Source organism: Schistocerca cancellata, chromosome 9 (genome assembly GCF_023864275.1).
Source record: "Schistocerca cancellata isolate TAMUIC-IGC-003103 chromosome 9, iqSchCanc2.1, whole genome shotgun sequence".
Taxonomy (NCBI): Eukaryota; Metazoa; Arthropoda; class Insecta; order Orthoptera; family Acrididae; genus Schistocerca; species Schistocerca cancellata.
Window position 1 is genome coordinate 151,717,250 of NC_064634.1, and position 19,837 is coordinate 151,737,086.

Here is a 19,837-nt window from a genome sequence, read left to right on the forward strand (position 1 = left end):
ATGAGTCTGCTTTCACTTCAGAATGTCCAAGTACGTTTACAGCGCTGAAGATACAGCAGAAATAGCTTCATCGAGTTGAAGCTGTGCTTTTTGTACACTCTGTCTCCCTGAAAATTTTGGAGTAGTGGATTCTCCAGAAATTTATTGCCGAATAGGAGCTTGTAGACCGCATGAACTCTGAGTTGTATTCATATATACGAAATATACATTTCCGGCTCTGTTCACTCGGCTCTCAATTGATCCAGCATGTTGATGATTCAGTTGGTGAAAGAGAAATGCCATCAGCGTATTGAAGTTATGCTTTCCGTACTCAGAACTTTTTGCACAGTCAGCAGAGACTCGTTCAATCAGCAGACATATCTCATTTCATGTGCTGGGTCAAAGATTACACAAACCACATGAAATCCGAGATTTTCAGATAGACAATAACTCCAAGATGATGTACCATGTGTTGAGTGGCATCATGAAAAAAAGACAACCTGTTAGCGTATTTGAAAAATAATCTTGTTCACCTTGTCATTTGCGGTGGTGAGAGCAGCAGTCTTCTGTATTTAAGAGTTGTAGTGTGAGATATGCTGTCAGTTGTTTTTTAGATCATGAGTGAATGACGGTGTTTAAAGCCATAGCACAGATCACAATTAATTGCCTCATAATATTGATTCAGCACACAGGTGGTTAATAAAACCATGAATCCACGGTGTGTAATTACCCTTATCGTATCCATTTTCATTATTTCAGATGGTTACTAAATATGCACGAAAGACAGTGCGAGGTACATGGTCTGCAGACGGTTTACGAAAGGAGAAATAGGTTGTTTTTGGAGGATAATTGGTTAAAAAGAGGAGCTGAAACTCTTAAAAATACGTTTTAACGCATTTCAAGAGAGATTATAGAGTGGAAACGAATGGGACCGGAAGGGACGTCCTACATCGTACCAAGTAGCTGTCGAATGAAGCCATAAGATGATTATCTTTTTCAGATGGATAGGAAATAGACTGCAGAAGATTTAGAAAAAGCGAAACAAGGTGTTGACAACTTCAAAATACCTCGTAGCATACTGAAAATCACATTAAAGAGTGGACTTGAATTGGAGCTGAGGTTAGGAAAGAAATTTGCATTCCATGCTAAGATCCATGAAGTTACAAAGTGTATGAAATGTGACTTTTCACAAAATGCAGTTCAATGTCACTTCCATTAATTAATATAGATTAAATTGTTAAAACTTCGTTAGCTGTGTAACAGTGATAACGAAATAATACGAATCCACCTGTGTTTAATGAGGGGTTTCGCAATCAATATGGACTTTACTACGTCTGACGAAAATGATAAAGTAGAAACTAGGAGGTTGTACATGAGGACATTCCTTCAGTTGAGAGACGTCTGCAAAAAAAGTTCATTTCGCATATTCACAAACGTTTCATGCAATTGTTACATGTAGTTTTGCATCTCGAACAGTTAGCATTGGATTATAGGAACAGATTCCGAGAGAACGTATTTGCTTCAGCAGCGTGGACCGAAAATCAAAGCGTCGTTATGTTTGGCCCCAAGTGTCGTAATTTTATCTCGTGAAACTATGGCGAGTGCTTATCGTCTCTCGGGAAACATGGGCGACTGTGTGAAACTACTACAACGCACATTAAAAGGAAAAAAATATGTTTTTACTGCATTTTTTTCAGCGAAGCTGCAATGCAGCTGTTATCTGTCTCCTCTCCAACAGGTTCAAGACGATAGAGGATGAGTTCCCAGGATACCGCTCAGGGAGCTAATGTTTCAGCTGGAGAACACTCAGAAACTACCGTATAATAAGGTAGCAAAGCTGCCGACAAATGTTAACTAATCACATTGTTATCACGTTTTTGCTGTAGACTTAGCAGGTATGCATACTATAAAAGCAGAAAGACTCGCTAGGACGCTTTCAGTTCATGCTGAACTGTCAGAGGGATAATTATCATCAATACAATCAACATCTTCTCAAAATGGATGTACAGCTTACAATGTTATTAATAAAAATATATACGTATTTTGCTTATCACTCAGTTTTAGTAATGCATGAAAGCAGGAATTCCACGTTAAACAAACAGAAGAATCAGGAGAGCACGGTTAAGACTGTAGACATTTGAGAAGGGACGGCGCCATCCAATACTGAGCGTGACAACAACCTGTGCGATCCTGTTCATCTGAAAGACTGCGTGGTATATCTACCATCAACAATCTTAGCCATCAGTCCCGCCAAATTCAGGGTCTGTTCGTCACGGAAGAGTGAGAAACATGGATACGGTTGATTCCGAAAATATTGATATGTAGTTGTTTGTGAAAAGAAATGTCAGTTTTCATTCACAATCATACAGTGGATCCATGAGAGATGTTAGTTCTTGAAGAGAAGACTGTTGTGGTTCCTTGTTTTACCCACAAGAGTCTTCATTTCTCACAGACAAAGTCATTGGCGATATAAAAGACTTTGCAGAAGCGAATGATAACAGAAAACACTCTTACATCAGAGACCATGTGTTGCTGATTCTGAGAACTTTCTTGTTTTTTAAATGTACGATATGTACGAATTTAGTTACTACACAAAACCGTTTCTGTTACAATATAACAAACTGTTCGATTCCTATGTTAAAGATATAATATTCATATTGTATGCTGCTTGCCCACACAATGTAATTCAGTCTCATTTCGATTTTATTAGGGCAGATACAGTAGTCACACCTTGGTTGTGCACAGGAGGTGTCTCAGATACATACTCAAATTGGAACAATCTACTGCCTGCAGTAGATGATTTTCTAAAAAATGTGGGAAACAACATAGATTGTGCGTTACGTTCATATACGCCCATTGAGAGAGATATGTCATATCTCTCTCATATCTTTTTTGTTTTCTAAACTTTTCATCAGCTTTATCGAACGCCAGAGTTGGAGATACGAAAAGATTTGAGGGACATTCCGTTCTTGGGATCAGTGGACAGACCATTCAGCTTAAGGAGACGGTGGAATTTCAGCTTTCTAGGTCTGAGATACATGGAGAGTTGTTGGTGTTTGTTCCAGCTGCGATATTAGGATTTAACTGAAATCAGCACCGTGAGAAACTTAGGAACGTTGAGATCAATCTAGAGAGGTTTTTCAGCTATAGTTATTCTTAATTTTATCATTTCAGTGGTTTTGCAATTTGGACACGACTTTTGTTACAGTGAACCTTGAGTTACCATGACTTGCTCGTACGCCATGACTTGCTCGTACGCTTTCCCAGTGCACGTACTAATTTTGGTACATGTCTAACCCGTCCATTATGCCATTCTAATCGAATTATTTCTGCCACATGATTTACAGTCGATTCCATCGTGAACTTTGGAAATATTACCACTTTTATACTGTGTTTCCTAGAACCTTGCGGAGCACAATATGCGTATTTATTGTAAATGAGACAACTTGATGCTTCGTGTATTTCTTTTTATTTTGAAGGAAGACGTTCGTCATATTCCATTTATTCCACGTATGTAGATCTTTGTGAAATAAATTTCCAGTAATTTAACTCCTCTTGATATCGTTTCAGTAGCTAGTTAAGCTCATGTTACCTGAACATAGATTACCGGAGGCCACCATCAGCCATACTGAGCTGTGGGGGACATTGTTTCTTACGACAACTATGTTTTCCAAATCATATATACAGGGTGAGTTACCTAACGTTACCGCTGGATATATTTCGTAAACCACATCAAATACTGACGAACAGATTCCACAGGCCGAACGTGAGGAGAGGGGCTAGTGTAATTGTTTAATACAAACCATACAAAAATGCACGGAAGTATGTTTTTTAACACGAACCTACGTTTTTTAAAATGGAACCACGTTAGTTTTGTTAGCACATCTGAACATATAAACAAATACGTAATCAGTGCCGTTTGTTGCATTGTAAAATGTTAATTACATCCGGAGATATTGTAACCTAAAGTTGACGCTTGAAACCTCCGACGTTCGGTTGCGTGTTGTAACAAACACGGGCCACGGTCGGCGAGCAGTGTCATGCGCATACTTCATCGTCACCGCTTTCACCCGTTTCATGTGTCGCTGCATCAGCAATTACATGGTGATGACTTTAATCATCGAGTGCAATTCTGTCAATGGGCATTAACAGAGAAAGCGTTGCAGTTCTACCTGTTAACCGATGAAGCGGGTTTCACAAACCACGGGGCAGTGAATCTACGGAACATGCATTACTGGTCCGTGGACAATCCTCGCTGGCTCAGACAGGTAGAGCGACACAGACCGTGGACTGGCGACCACCTCATTGGTCCTCACTTCATAGGAGGGGCCCAAAAAGCTGCAACATACATCGCGTTTCTACAGAATGATCTGCCAAGGTTGCTCGAAAATGTCCCACTGGAAACGCGTCGACGTATGTGGTATCAGCATGATGGTGCACCTGCACATTCCGCAATTAACACTAGGCTGACCCTTGACAGGATGTTCGACGGGCATTTCATAAGACGTGGAGGACGCATAAATTGGCCAGCCCGTTCTCCTGATCTTACACCTCTGGACTTCTTTCTGTGGGGCACGTTAAAGGAGAATGTGTACCGTGATGTGCCTACAACCCCAGAGGATATGAAACAACGTACTGAGGCAGCCTGCGGCGACATTACACCAGATGCACTGCGGCGTGTACGACATTCATTACGCCAGAGACTGCAATTGTTTGCAGCAAATGATGGCCACCACATTGAACATCTATTGGCCTGACATGTCGGGACACACTCTATTCCACTCCGTAATTGAAAACGGACACCACGTGTGTACGTGTACCTCACTCCTCATGGTAATGTACATGTGCGTCAGTGGAAAAGACCAATAAAAAGGTGTTAGCATGTGGACGTAATGTGCTGTTCCAGTCTCTTCTGTACCTAAGGTCCATCACCGTTCCCTTTGGATCCCTACGTAATTCGGTGCTCTCCGATACACACGATCGAACAGCGCAGGAGTGGTACTCAAGCGTCAACTTTAGGTTACAATATCTCCGGATGTAATTAACATTTTACAATGCAACAAACGGCACTGATTACGTATTTGTTTATATGTTCAGATGTGCTAACAAAACTAACGTGGTTCCATTTGAAAAAACGTAGGTTTGTGTTAAAAAACATACTTCCGTGCATTTTTTACGGTTTGTATTAACCAATTACACTAGCCCCTCTCCTCACGTTCGGTCGGTGGAATCGATTCGTCAGTATTTTATGTGGTTTACGAAACATATCCAGCGGTAATGTTAGGTGACTCACCCTGTATATATACATATATATACATATATAAAAGGGTCGCCAGATGTCTGAGCATCAAAGTTTAATACAAAATTATATATATATATATATATTATTTTGTATTAAACTTTGATGCTCAGACATCTGGCGACCCTTTTATTGCGTCATTAGTAGAATTAAATGGCAGCTTACGTACACAGTACCCCATAGTAGTAGGGCAACTTTCATTTTTGTTCAGCGGGCTAGGCTGTTCTGTTCCTTGCCACGTAGTGCTGGATACATTACAGTTAACTCACCCTGCCAGAGGTCGTGACTGGTCACTAATAAGGATGATGACGTTGCTGATAAGAGTGATAACGTCAGGAATTCAAGTTTACTGATGATGTCATGTAAGACCTTCCGACGGATGACCTCAGCAGTTTGGTCCCTTAGGAATTCACACACGTAAGAGCCTCGTGTTCAGATGACGGTCACTTGATCACCTTCAAGATTTTAAGGAGATGATTCAAGGTGAAACTGCACCAAAGATTTGGTATCTACTTTACTTTTATGCGTAAATGTATATGCAAATTAATAAACGCTATAAATAATGATGTTTCCTATTGGTTACCGTTCTCGGTGTATTGGTTTCTCTAACATCCAACCATGACACAGATTACGCAAGTTAGAATACGTACATATTGCTTGCAGGGGTGCTTTCTCTTCCTCATCGAAATGTCTGTCGGAAAAAACATTCCTGCCCTCTGCAAGAAGGGGATCACCAGGGAAACTGTACGCAACGTTCAGAATGTTTAACAGAGATGAGTTTCAACTGTAGAGTAATGATATAAAACTAATTTGTACGTCAAATCACAAGCCAAGGAATGAACAAAGTTAGAGGAATTCATTTTATAAGTGTTTTATAAACTGCCCTTACAAACGTTTACTAGAAACGTTACGTCTTCATTGGCTTAAATTTAATGTACTATTTATAACTGTGGAGAATGTATGTTGATGCGATGTGTTTGGCATTATGGAAGACAATCTAAACCTATTAAATTCAATCAAATAGTACTTACAATGTAATGTGCTCCGCTGTACTTTTTGCTGATCACTGCCGCGTGGTGTGAATTGTTGGATAGGTTACAAAACAACTCCTGTGCTGTATTTAAGAGCGTTTCGAAATTTGGCTGGTGAGACAATAACAAGACATATAAGTTACGTGGTGTGGAAGTAAGCCTTCCAGACAATCTAGAACGAGGAAAGATTATAAACTAAACTGACGGAAAAAAAATCGCAACACCGATAATTAGCTGTGCGACACAAACGAAATTTGGCAGGCTTGTTTGTACATCTGAAAGAATATGATAAACTATGTTCTATTTGCCTGGAATTTCAATGAATGTGCTTAAGGTACGTCGGAAATGTTCAGACAGACTCCAACAAATTCAACGAAATTAGGTAGAAAAGATGCATGAGTGATATGGAAGGCTATAGCCAGAGACTGTATTCCTGGAACATTCTGAAGCTCTTAACGTAGTAGGGGATGTTGAATGATTAATAATGATGCTATTATAAGTCTCAGAAACAACTTATTGACGTATCAGGAGAAAAATACTAGCTGTTTAGACGCATTTGTCTGCTTGCTCAGTATTTATGGAATTCTTTTGAACTACTAAGCTATTACCCAACTCTATACAGCTAATTCTTATCTCTCAGTTTGAAAAAGAAACGTTTAATACAACGGAGAACTATTTATAGTGAATTCTTACAATGATTATGAAAATATTGGCAATGTCAGAGTTCGAAACACTGAGACAGGAAATTCATTCTCGGTTCTCAGTAACTGATGAAGTCCCAGAACTTTAGCTCGTCAGATTTACTAAATTAGTTTACACAAAATTTTAACATCGCACTTGTCTACCAAGGACGTTGCTACAGCTAACACTTACGAAATTTCTACAATAACAAATCTACAGATTCTGAATTTGTATTTAGAAATTTGAGTCAGTTAAATAGTGAATTATTATATGGATCAGTTATAATTATGTAAAGGATTAATCGTTAAGTTGAAAATTAGCGCAATTATGATTCTTGCAAATATGTTACGTTGATCACTTTAGTTAGTTTAGTCTCAGTATACGGCATCGGTATTTAAACTAACGTTGTCCCAAATTCTTACGGCTGTTAGGTGTCGAAATATGCGATAAGTGAACGAAAAACAACAGAAGTACGGTAAAAAGAAACTTATCATGTTCTTGATACACCTCTTCTTACTGTTATCACACAATTTCACATTCAGTACGCGGCTTACAGTAAGTTAAATCACAGAAATGGCGAAATTATGATTACGTAGCGTGCTGAACTGTGGTAGTCACGTTTTCTCGCTTCGAATGTACTAGTCTCGAATATACACCTACTTTTCCTCAGTCAGTAAGTAAATGATGTCTGTTTGCGAACGCATGCATTCTCGTGCTAATGCAAGAACAGTCTGGCACCAAACAGTTGATGCTATGTGAGAATGTACTATTTAATAATAAGAAAGAAACACAACTAAATGCCACTGTTGGTCTCACTGAAGGCATTATATTTTCCATGAATAGTCTGTATGTACACCGTACTGAGAAGGTGCTAAATATTCTGCACAAAAATTTTACATTCTTCATTCATTATGCAGAATAATCGATAGCAAATCGATATTTCTGACAAATACTGCTGACTTAGTTTATAACGAAAAACAGTTTTATCAGTTGAAGAACTCTTAGCTACAATCCATTTCAATTCAAAGTAAGATTAAAGTATAGTATCTTAAATGTGTTGTTGTTTTCCTTTAAGGAAGATATCAAGATTTCGCTGAAAATTTGCCTATACGTGCTCCACCATGTCACGATCTCTTTGTTGACATGTCCCGCTTGACAGCTTAGTTTACTTGTCTAAGATGCTGTCACTCATCCTTCAGTACAGAATACGGTTGCTAGGCTATTCAAGGTAATAATATTCAAATTGTCGTTATAGATTTACTTGCTTATAGATCCACTTTTTTTACGATTACCTTTTATTATATTTTAGAGGATGTTTTCTAATCATACACTGATTATGAATATAGTTACAGTCTGTGGTATCTTAAACACAACACAATTTTATTACTGTTTTTAGTTTCTTGTTAACCTTTACAGCTGAAGATATCATAAACGTTCTACTACCAGGTTCTAAGAACTTTTAATACTGTGCTGCTCAAGAACCATTTTTTTGTTCTAATTTCAAATATAGTATGTAAAACATAACATTTTATGTCCGTGAAAGTATTTATTTTCAATTCTATATATTATATGCTCACTAACTCTTATGCAATCTCCTTGCAGTGGGTTAAACCCACACTTTCTTCATCCATTTCCCGACTGGAAATGGGGTAAGAAAGGTTCTATGAACTTATGTCCGGAAATGCACGGTAGCCACGGTAGATGGGGCTGACGAATGAAATTTCCTCTGACCTCGTGTCAAGTCTTCCTTGTGTGTTGCAGGCTGTGTGTTTGACGCAGCGTACTGTCCGGTATTCAAGTCGAGAACAAGCCAAGATGGTATTTGTATATGGACAAACAAATGGAAACGGTCGAGAGGCAGCACGGCTAACCGAAGACAAGTACAGTCTCAGACACCAGCCACACCACACAACCTGTCAAGCTCTTTTTGGGAGTTCATCTGATCATGGGTTACAACATGCTGAGGTGTTACTTGTAACAGGGTTGGTCTCAACATCCTGTAGAACCTGGTCTTCCAAATCTGATGTACACACAAGCCTCCTCCTGCCTGCACGCTCGTCTGTCTGATAGAACCCACGGTCACACAAAAGCCCACAAATGGCTTGAAATGCTGTGAGATGTGGTTGGTGTTGGTGTTTGTTAGGGTATTTGTTTTGCTGTAGCCGTGCTGCCTCTCGATCGTTTCCATCTGCTTAGCCGTACACAAACACCATCTCGTCTTGTTCTCGGCATGAATGGCGGACCATTCTGCTGTTTGCAGTACGCTGCGTCAATCACACACCCTGCAGCACACAAGGAACAAATGGCACGTGGTCAGAAGAACTTCTATTCGTCAGTGGCGTCTACCGTGGCAACGGTGCGTTTCCAGACACATGTTCATAGCACCGTTTTCTTCATTTCCAGTCAGAAATCTGTCCCTGCAGTTTATCGCTTTTATTAATGTTCACCCTGTGTAGTTGAATGATGAGCGTCGAAGAACCTCGCATGATCCTCGTGGGCGGTGATAAGAACTTTTTCACTGTACGCGGATGAATACGCAATTCTTTATGTTATGAAGCCAAGAAAAATGTTTCCGTACTGATTACTTCGACTTCTTATATTCCAGTCCTACCAGTCTAAATGGGTCTCCCAATGAAGTACAATGCTTTCACTCGTACCTACTATACCTTCAGAATCCGTCACTACTGGGAAAATAAAATCGCAATTCTCCCCGATTGTTCGGTATTTGGTCCGATCCTCTGTTCGTAGCAAACCAGTGGCATGTCCAATGAAGAAACTTATACACATGCTTGAGTATAGCAATTTTATTCTGCGTGGTCTTTCTCGAGAAAGTTCACATATCTTGGATCTGACGATGATCGCGTCGAATTAAACATCTCCATCTTATATTAATATCTTTCACTCAGATCTTCTGATTACCATAAGTGCAGTCTTTTCTTATACTCTATCAGTTTTACCACTTGATGGGCCTATGACTCCCTCACATCTCTCCCCGACTTCAACGATTTTGTATGAACAGTATCGCAGAAACGCTGATTATAGCCAGAACATAACCCTGTCTGCTCCACTCGATCACACGACCACATTCTCTCTTACAACAAAATGGCTACCTTTATTTTTGTACACTCCGACTTACCACGTAACAACTACCCTCATCTCCAACCAGAGCTTTTTTCATTTCCATAGTCCCTAACTACGGCATTATATAGTACTGGACGCCCTTAAATATTATTGTATATAATAGTATAACTGTATACAATAAAAAATTATTATTATGAATGAAACACACACAACACTAGTGTAATATTCTACAATATTTGTTATTCATTGCAAGAAGCGGCTTTCTGCTGTTGCGCATATCATCAGGTACAAAGATAAGCATATGGTGCAGTGAAATTTTGTTGGAACAAAGACTTTAAACTAGTGTATCTACAGAATATCTTCATTTCCAGAGACGAAAAATGTTATTTCAGTTACTTTAATTCCTCTCGTTGTGTTAAAAAATTTACTTTTTAGAATCACAGCTGCTTCACTCAGCTGTTTAGTATCACTGTTATATCTTGTATGATTGTAATTTAGGACCTATTAAAGACAAGAGTATTTTGTTCAGCCATATCACTGGAATATGTCAGCAACGTTTATTATTCAATTATTTCATTCCATGTACAATTGTTGCAGTTTGTCTACATTTCATTACTTACTGTCTCACGTATTTCATATTGGTTAAATAATCTTACGCCACATTTCTGATGGAATAACCATTTTGTTTTATTTATAATTCTAACTTTAACATTTTTCCGCGAACAGTCAATCAATGTAATATAATTATTATTTTCATTTCGTTATTCGGCCATCTTAGATCCACAGTAACCTTATAACAGTTATGGAGGTATTTTCTCATGTTTGTTTCTTCGTTTAAGATTTTTTTTTCATCAACAATCTGTGTTCAGCTTGGTGTTAATCTATGTAATATGAGTTGTTTTTCTCTTCCACAGACGATCTGATGCTTTTATTTGATGTGCCTTTCGGTTCTGCAATCGGTTTCTTTGGATGTCTCTTGACGTAGATGTATCCCGATATTCTAGATTTTAGAGTCAGGTCAAATAAGTTGAAGATGCTTTTCGTCCAGTGGGGTCATCCATTGTTCACCCGAGGCCATATAACTAAATCTGCGCTTCCGCTTTGATTTTTTCTCTCTCTTTGAATTTACTTAGTTTTTAGAATTTTGTTTAGGACCAAAAATATTGCGACTCCTTACTTTATAATTCTGCTTGTAAATATTTCACATAGAGGATAAGGAATTCGGACGCATGGAGCTGCACTACTTTATAACAGTGTTGAAATAAAGTATTTCGTTATATAGGGAAAAGAAGTTTTTGTCATAAATTTTCCATGTTGAAAGATGGTGTGTGTGTGTGTGTGTGTGTGAAAAAAGCATCAACCTCTCACAGATACCGACGAACAAACTCTGATATTCCAATAATATACAAAATGAAATACGGAACGACTACCAAACAGTTTCTAAAGCTAACTAACTCGACTAAGCACCTTTAAATACTCACAGAGCACACAATTACACACGAATTAGCACAGCGTATGTAAGGGCAGAAATTCATGAAAGCAGTAAGTTGTACTAATATGTGTTAGCTTCTCACTTACAGCGATCTGGTGAACCATGGGGCAGTTTCCATAATCGTGTACTCATCGGCTGACTGAAATGCAATAGTTCACAGTCTGAAAAATCGTTTAATAGTGCTCCCGTAACTCCCGTTTGTGAAGTGATAGTAATATAATAATTCAGGGATACAGTATTAGGACACGTAATATATCGGCGACAAGCGACTCAGCAACATCCGTCATCTTACCGAATTGAAATCCTGAAAAACTAGCTAGCATGCAAAGGGAACGTACTAAATTTTATCGTTAGCCTCCAATTTTACTCACTGTGCGTAAAATTAATCGTGAAAATGAATTTCACCTCAGCCATCACTTTGTCTAACATCATGACAAAAACTTGGTGGTGCCCTATTTGAAGCACATTTAAGTAAAGCATGAAATGAATATATTTCCAGTAAATCGCTGCACAATACGTGCAGTTGATAATAATCATGGACAGAAATTACAGTCTCATGTTTGAATACTACCGAAAGTACTCTTTACAAAAACAATCTTCTCTTCACAAAAGTAATCCAATACTGTAAAAGACAAGCTTCGACGTGGAAGATATAATAGAATGACATGAAGTCTAAATGATTCAGTAACAGGCCTCCAAATATTTAATAACTGTCTGTCTCTTAAAGCTTAATCCACTGCATGTAAGTATGCGGAAGTACAATTGTATCGGGGCATGTGTGTGATGTCCTTAGGTTAGTTAGGTTTAATTAGTTCTAAGTTCTAGGCGACTGATGACCTCAGAAGTTAAGTCGCATAGTGCTCAGAGCGATTCGAACCTTTCTTTTTTTTTTTTTTTTTCTGTGGCACCCTGTGACGTTAATCTCGTGCTAGGGATGTCGGTTATCGATGAAACAAGCTGTTTCTGCTTATATCGGTTTCTTTCCACGGCAGTTTAATCTGACTATTAGAACTAGACAAAATAACCGGTTTCTGAAATCAGCGATTTTTTACGCATAACTTTTTTTGTAGTAAATGTAGAAATTGGGCAGGGATTGAAAAATTTTGTGTCTCTCAGTTTCAAGATACATAGATGCAAAATAGTAAATTGAGTAGGCAAATAAAAGAAAACTTAATCCGTTCACCGTTCGCCGCTTTTCTCTAAAAGTGATAAGTGCTTGAATACTACAGAAAATCACCAGTATTCTCCTATTACTTCTAATTTTTTGAAACTCTACTCAAATATCATGTTGTACTCGGTGTCATACCACCACTTCGGCATTACGAATAGTCAGTGCTAAAGGGTGAAAACTGAGGTTGATCAACTCTATTTTTCTTGTTAATTTGTTCGTTTTCGAGAGCTACACGCAGATAAAGGCATACTATATAGGCAAAAGCAGCAGATCAGCAACTTTCTATTTTTATCGTATAGTGTGAATGAAGTGTTGATGAGTTTTTAATTTACTACTATAATTTACTTCCCCTCTTATTATTTCATAGAAAAGGCAGACAAATCCCTAATCTAGTAAAGCAAATTAAGCTTTGTATTTCATCAGTACATCACTTCCCCAAAATATTTCCAGACTAGGGCCGCTGCCATTCTGCAGTACAACGGATGTCCGGAGACGGCAGCGAGAAACTACCCTACATACCACGTCTTGCACGCTGCATGCACACGAGTACCTTAAGCTACGATATACGGCAACGCGGACAGTATCGTCTCAGCGATGCTGCAGCAGTCCATATGGCGTATGCTTATTGCTCACTTCTGTCGGCGTTGTTACTAAATAGCACTGATCACTTTTCCCATTTTCTATTGTAAAGCAGTATTTCAAATCAATGCAAATTTTATGAATAAAAATTACTCCTCTCTTTAAAAAAAGGTTTATTTAAAAATTGATATTTCAGTTCTTTTATTCGATTATTATCAAAAAGTAAAAAATCCCTATTATAGTCAAGAGCAAACAAACACTGAAATACTTTCAGAACTGAAATATTGGTATCGATTTTTTAACTGGTCTGTTTTCACCATCCCTACCTCATGCTCGGCGACGTTTGAAGCAACGAGATGTCAACACACTCGAAAAAATGGCCAAAGCTCGGAAGTTCATGTGACTTCTAAGGTGGGTCAGTTATGCCGGATTGGAACCGAATTTCACCACAGTTCTGCCCATTGCATTTGTGGTTGTGTCACATGGTGGAAAAGACGTCACATCCACTCTTACCCACGTTTCAGCCCTGCTCTTGATGCTTTTGCCATAGAGATCATAACCGTGACGCCCACCATTCAAATTTTCTTATTGGTAGTCGAGGAAAACATCTCAGACACTCGGCCGCCCACTATCGTCAGGAAATACCTCAGCTGTTACCACAAACGTCGTCAATGGGAACTGGAAACACTGCTTCTCTTGGAGCGTTGATTCCCATAAATCTCTTTGTTGGAAACGACAGTTGCCAGTGCAATGAACAATAAGACGGCGTTCTTGACGCTCTTTGACACCGCTGATTCCCCACAGAAAATTCAGTGCTTCGCTAAGGAAATATTGGTACTGCAATCCCATTAAATGTGTTCGCATCTCACTGGCGTGTAGGGCGTAAAACATGAGGGCTGAAGAAGCATTTTCTGCCATGGGTCAATTTCAAATTTCGTCGCATGGTTTTTAACGGTCCCTAGTGGACACATCCCGTATACCAGTGCAACTGTTTCGGTCGCGCTACACTCCAAAGGCATGTGATCGTGTTCGATAAGGTTGCAGGCCTACGATGTCCTTAGAGACATCCAGCCGGGGGCGGGGGGTGTCAGAGTCTCAAAGGTTGTCAACAACTACATCGTCTTTCTCATCGCACTACGACTTCGAAGTCAGTGGGAATCAACGTCCAGAGGGAAGGGGTGTTTTAATTGACACGTTTTACGGCACGCCCTGTACTTAGCCACGGTGCGTAGGACATATTTTTCTCTCACACTGGACATCGCTGTTCTAAACTCTACCGCAGACTCGTCAAAAAAAGAGTTGAAAGGTGGGTACGAGACAGTGTGACGACATTTTCATCATGTGACACTTCCACGAATGCGTTCGGCTTCATTGTGATGAAATTTTATTGCAGTGTGGCACTGTTAACCTTCCTTACTCACATGAACTTCTGAGCTCTGGCCTTTCTTCCGCATGTCCAACACCTTGCAGTTTGAAACGTCGCCGAGTCCGTGGGATACGGTGTAGGACGCCACGTTTTTGCACCATTACAGAGGAAGGACCTTTGAGAACATATACTACTAGCCATTAAAATTGCTACACCAAGAAGAAATGCAGATGATAAACGGGTATTCATTGGACAAATATATAATACTAGAACTGACATGTGATTACGTTTTCACGCAATTTCGTTGCACAGACCCTGAGAAATCAGTACCCAGAACAAACACCTATGGCCGTAATAACAGCTTTGATACGCCTGGGCATTGAGTCAAACACAGCTTGGATGGCGTGTACAGGTACAGCTCCCCATGCAGCTTCAACACGATACCACAGTTCATCAAGAGTAGTGAATGGCGTATTGTGACGAGCCAGTTGCGTGGCCACCATTGACCAGACGTTTTCAATTGGTGAGAGATCTGGCGAATGTTCTAGCCAAGGCAGCCAGGACAGCAGTCGAACATTTTCTGTATCCAGAAAGGCCCGTACAGGACCTGAAACATGCGGTCGTGCATTGTTCTGCTGAAATGTAAGGTTTTGCAGGGATAGAATGAAGGGTAGAGCCACGGGTCGTAACACATCTGAAATGTAACGTCCACTGTTCGAAGTGACGTCAACCAGAACAAGAGGTGACCGAGACGTGTAACCAATGGCACCCCATACCATCACGCCGGGTGATTCGCCAGTATGGCGATGACGAATACACGCTTCCAATGTGCGTTCAGTGCGATGTCGCCAATCACGGATGCGACCATCATGATGCTGTAAACAGAACCTAGATTCATCCGAAAAAATTGACGTTTTGCCATTCGAGTACCCAGGTTCGTCGTTGAGTACACCATCGCAGGTGCTCCTGTCTGTGATGCAGCGTCAAGGGTAACCGCAGCCATGGTCTCCGAGCTGATAGTCCATGCCGCTGCAGGCGTCGTCGAACTGTTCGTGCAGATGGTTCTTGTCTTGCAAACGCCCCATCTGTTGCCTCAGGAATCGAGGTGTGGCTGCACGATCCGTTACAGCCATGCGGACAACATGCCTGTCATCTCGACTGCTAGTGTGCTAGTGATATGAGGCCGTTGGTATCGGCACGGCGTTCCGTTTTACCCTCCTGCACCCACCGATTCCATATTCTGCTAACAGTCATTGGATCTCGACCTACACGAGCAGCAATGTCGCGATACGATAAACCGCAATCGCGATAGGCTACAATCCGACTTTTATCAAAGTCGGAAACGTGATGGTACGCATTTCTCCTCCTTACACAAGGCATCACAACAACGTTTCACCAGGCAACGTCGCTCAACTGCTGTTTGTGTATGAGAAATCGTTGGAAACTTTCCTCATGTCAGCACGTTGTAGATGTCGCCACCGGCGCCAACCTTCTGTGAATGCTCTGAAAAGCTAATCATTTGCATATCACAGCATCTTCTTCCTGGCGGTTAAATTTCGCATCTGTAGCTCGTCATCTTCTAGGTGTAGCAGTTTTAATGGCCAGTAGTGTAGTTGCAGAATAAATATTAAAGTTTCTGAAAAAGGTAAAATCTGGATGAGGAATCGAAAGTGCCAAGAAACTGGCAGCTTCCAATGTGATTTCGTAAGATGTTTCAATTTCTCTGCCTACTATTACCAAGGCTCCTTCATCTAGTCCATCGTCTGCAATCTTCTCATCCAGATATACAAAGCTATACGAACTTTTAGTGTTTCATATCTAGCGTTTATTATATTTGGAAATAAGGCTTTTTTTCGAAAGATAATTCCAAGCGAATTTGTTGCCTTACTTCTTTCAATGCACTAATTTGTATTATTGTTCCAGAACTTCTGTCTCCGTGGGTATCTCAGCTACGAAAGCTAAAGTATATTCGACTCCATCCTTCTTGGTCTCAGTCCTCAAAAATACACTCCTGGAAATTGAAATAAGAACACCGTGAATTCATTGTCCCAGGAAGGGGAAACTTTATTGACACATTCCTGGGGTCAGATACATCACATGATCACACTGACAGAACCACAGGCACATAGACACAGGCAACAGAGCATGCACAATGTCGGAACTAGTACAGTGTATATCCACCTTTCGCAGCAATGCAGGCTGCTATTCTCCCATGGAGACGATCGTAGAGATGCTGGATGTAGTCCTGTGGAACGGCTTGCCATGCCATTTCCACCTGGCGCCTCAGTTGGACCAGCGTTCGTGCTGGACGTGCAGACCGCGTGAGACGACGGTTCATCCAGTCCCAAACATGCTCAATGGGGGACAGATCCGGAGATCTTGCTGGCCAGGGTAGTTGACTTACACCTTCTAGAGCACGTTGGGTGGCACGGGATACATGCGGACGTGCATTGTCCTGTTGGAACAGCAAGTTTCCTTGCCGGTCTAGGAATGGTAGAACGATGGGTTCGATGACGGTTTGGATGTACCATGCACTATTCAGTGTCCCCTCGACGATCACGAGTGGTGTACGGCCAGTGTAGGAGATCGCTCCCCACACCATGATGCCGGGTGTTGGCCCTGTGTGCCTCGGTCGTATGCAGTCCTGATTGTGGCGCTCACCTGCACGGCGCCAAACACGCATACGACCATCATTGGCACCAAGGCAGAAGCGACTCTCATCGCTGAAGACGACACGTCTCCATTCGTCCCTCCATTCACGCCTGTCGCGACACCACTGGAGGCGGGCTGCACGATGTTGGGGCGTGAGCGGAAGACGGCATAACGGTGTGCGGGACCGTAGCCCAGCTTCATGGAGACGGTTGCGAATGGTCCTCGCCGATATCCCAGGAGCAACAGTGTCCCTAATTTGCTGGGAAGTGGCGGTGCGGTCCCCTACGGCACTGCGTAGGATCCTACGGTCTTGGCGTGCATTCGTGCGTCGCTTCGGTCCGGTCCCAGGTCGACGGGCACGTGCACCTTCCGCCGACCACTGGCGACAACATCGATGTACTGTGGAGACCTCACGCCCCACGTGTTGAGCAATTCGGCCGTACGTCCACCCGGCCTCCCGCATGCCCACTATACGCCCTCGCTCAAAGTCCGTCAACTGCAAATACGGTTCACGTCCACGCTGTCGCGGCATGCTACCAGTGTTAAAGACTGCGATGGAGCTCCGTATGCCACGGCAAACTGGCTGACACTGACGGCGGCGGTGCACAAATGCTGCGCAGCTAGCGCCATTCGACGGCCAACACCGCGGTTCCTGGTGTGTCCGCTGTGCCGTGCGTGTGATCATTGCTTGTACAGCCCTCTCGCAGTGTCCGGAGCAAGTATGGTGGGCCTGACACACCGGTGTCAATGTGTTCTTTTTTCCATTTCCAGGAGTGTATAAATAGGTTCCGAAGTTTCAATCCGTGGCCCCATTCTTGAGTCATTTGTCTGTTACACAGGGACAGGATTGGTGTATGTCCATCTCCTTGTAAAGCTTCAGATTTGATTACAAAGGATTTAGATAAATATATTTTGAATTTTATTTTCGAATTGTTGTTAGTAAGCGTTGCATTAGTAATCACTAGTATCATTTCGCACAATTCCCAATAGTGTTATGTGACACAGCATAACCAGAACAGTTACATACCATCATAACCATTACAGAGGTAGATCTGTACTCCCTTACCACTGTTTCCTCATGCATTATTTCTTGTACTGTCCACTCACCTTTTCAAAATCCTCTTTCATCTAATTTCAGTTTATGCTCGAATTATTCCATTCTGTTTTAGACGGTGTGGCATAGAAAGCAGTAATATATATGTATAAGCGCAGATATGTTTGTTAGTGACTGAGGACAGTGTAATTAACAACATAAATCAGTATTTACTTCATTTACAGATTAGTAACTATAGCTGTTAGGGGTAATATGTTCTTAGCTTGGTTAGAACCTCCAAATAAGTGTAGCTAGAGAAACATGTTAACGCTCATTTTCCCTTGGGCAGCATGTCAGGTGTTTAAGTGTGAATCTGTGGACGCAAAATGGTTAGTATGCCCTGACACGCATATTCCATATTGTGGTGCAGTTACTACCATGCAGAAAACATCAGGTAGTTAATTATTTGATGTGTTAGTGGGAAGACTGTTAGATGCAAAGAAAATACAACTAACACATTGAAGCGGGTAGATATTAAGGTACCAGTGATCACAATATCAGTACTTACACGCCTAACACTCTGTATGGACCGTTGATGGTATGGAAGGTTCAATTGAGTGTTATGTTACTGACAAGTTAAGGTAGAGTGGCAAGGCCGGACAGGTAAGCGAAAGCCGTCACACGGCCAGAGGTCCAGCAGCAAGCCAAGGAAGAAAATGTGTAAGTAGCTGACAAGCTAATGAGTGGATGTGGTTTGGATTACCACGGCAGGAGGGGGGGGGACGGGGGAGGCGAGGCTACGCCACCACATGACTGTGGAAGGTAACAGCACGCCAAGGTTGTGTCTGTATCTAAAGCTAAAATTTACTTTGTCGCCAGCGACATTAAAATCCCTTCCAAATGAGTATAGACAATCTAAAGACGTTGATGTCGCATCAAATAGACTATTCCCGTAAAATATTGTCTTGTTTGTACAATTAATAATAACAAATTTATTAACATTTATATGTGAAATTGTTTACAGCACCAGTAACAAAAGCTTTTGTTCTTTGGTGCTCACAATGCAAAATATGTCCTATAATGACATGAAATTTATGTATGTCACCCAGTTACATGGCTCTTTAAATGGTTTTCATTTTATAAATTACTCATTATGAGCCCTTTTCGGCATACCGTCATCATCAAGTGTCTTGTAGATACATAAGTAAGTGATAGTCTTAATATAACAGTCTGTAGCTGTGATCATAAAAGCTATAATATATTCGTTTGGTGTTTTTACCTTACATGTAATATCGTTGCTGCCATGTCCCATGTTTTTTTTTTAGGAAAATTAGTTTCTCTGTAGATGTGTGATGGAAAAACATATCTGACTTTAGGTTTTTATTTATGCTATTTTTCTCTTGACAGCTTGCATGACAGTGGATAGGCGCTGTTACATGTTTACATAGTTACCACTATATGTTAGTTACATGG

At 40.9% G+C, this 19,837-nt stretch overlaps 1 protein-coding gene across 1 annotated transcript in view; it reads right to left on the bottom strand.

Moving 5' to 3' along the window:
* LOC126101247 (brachyurin-like) overlaps positions 1 to 19,837 on the bottom strand; it is a 182,028-nt gene that overhangs the window by 49,985 nt on the left and 112,206 nt on the right. The window lies entirely within an intron of this gene.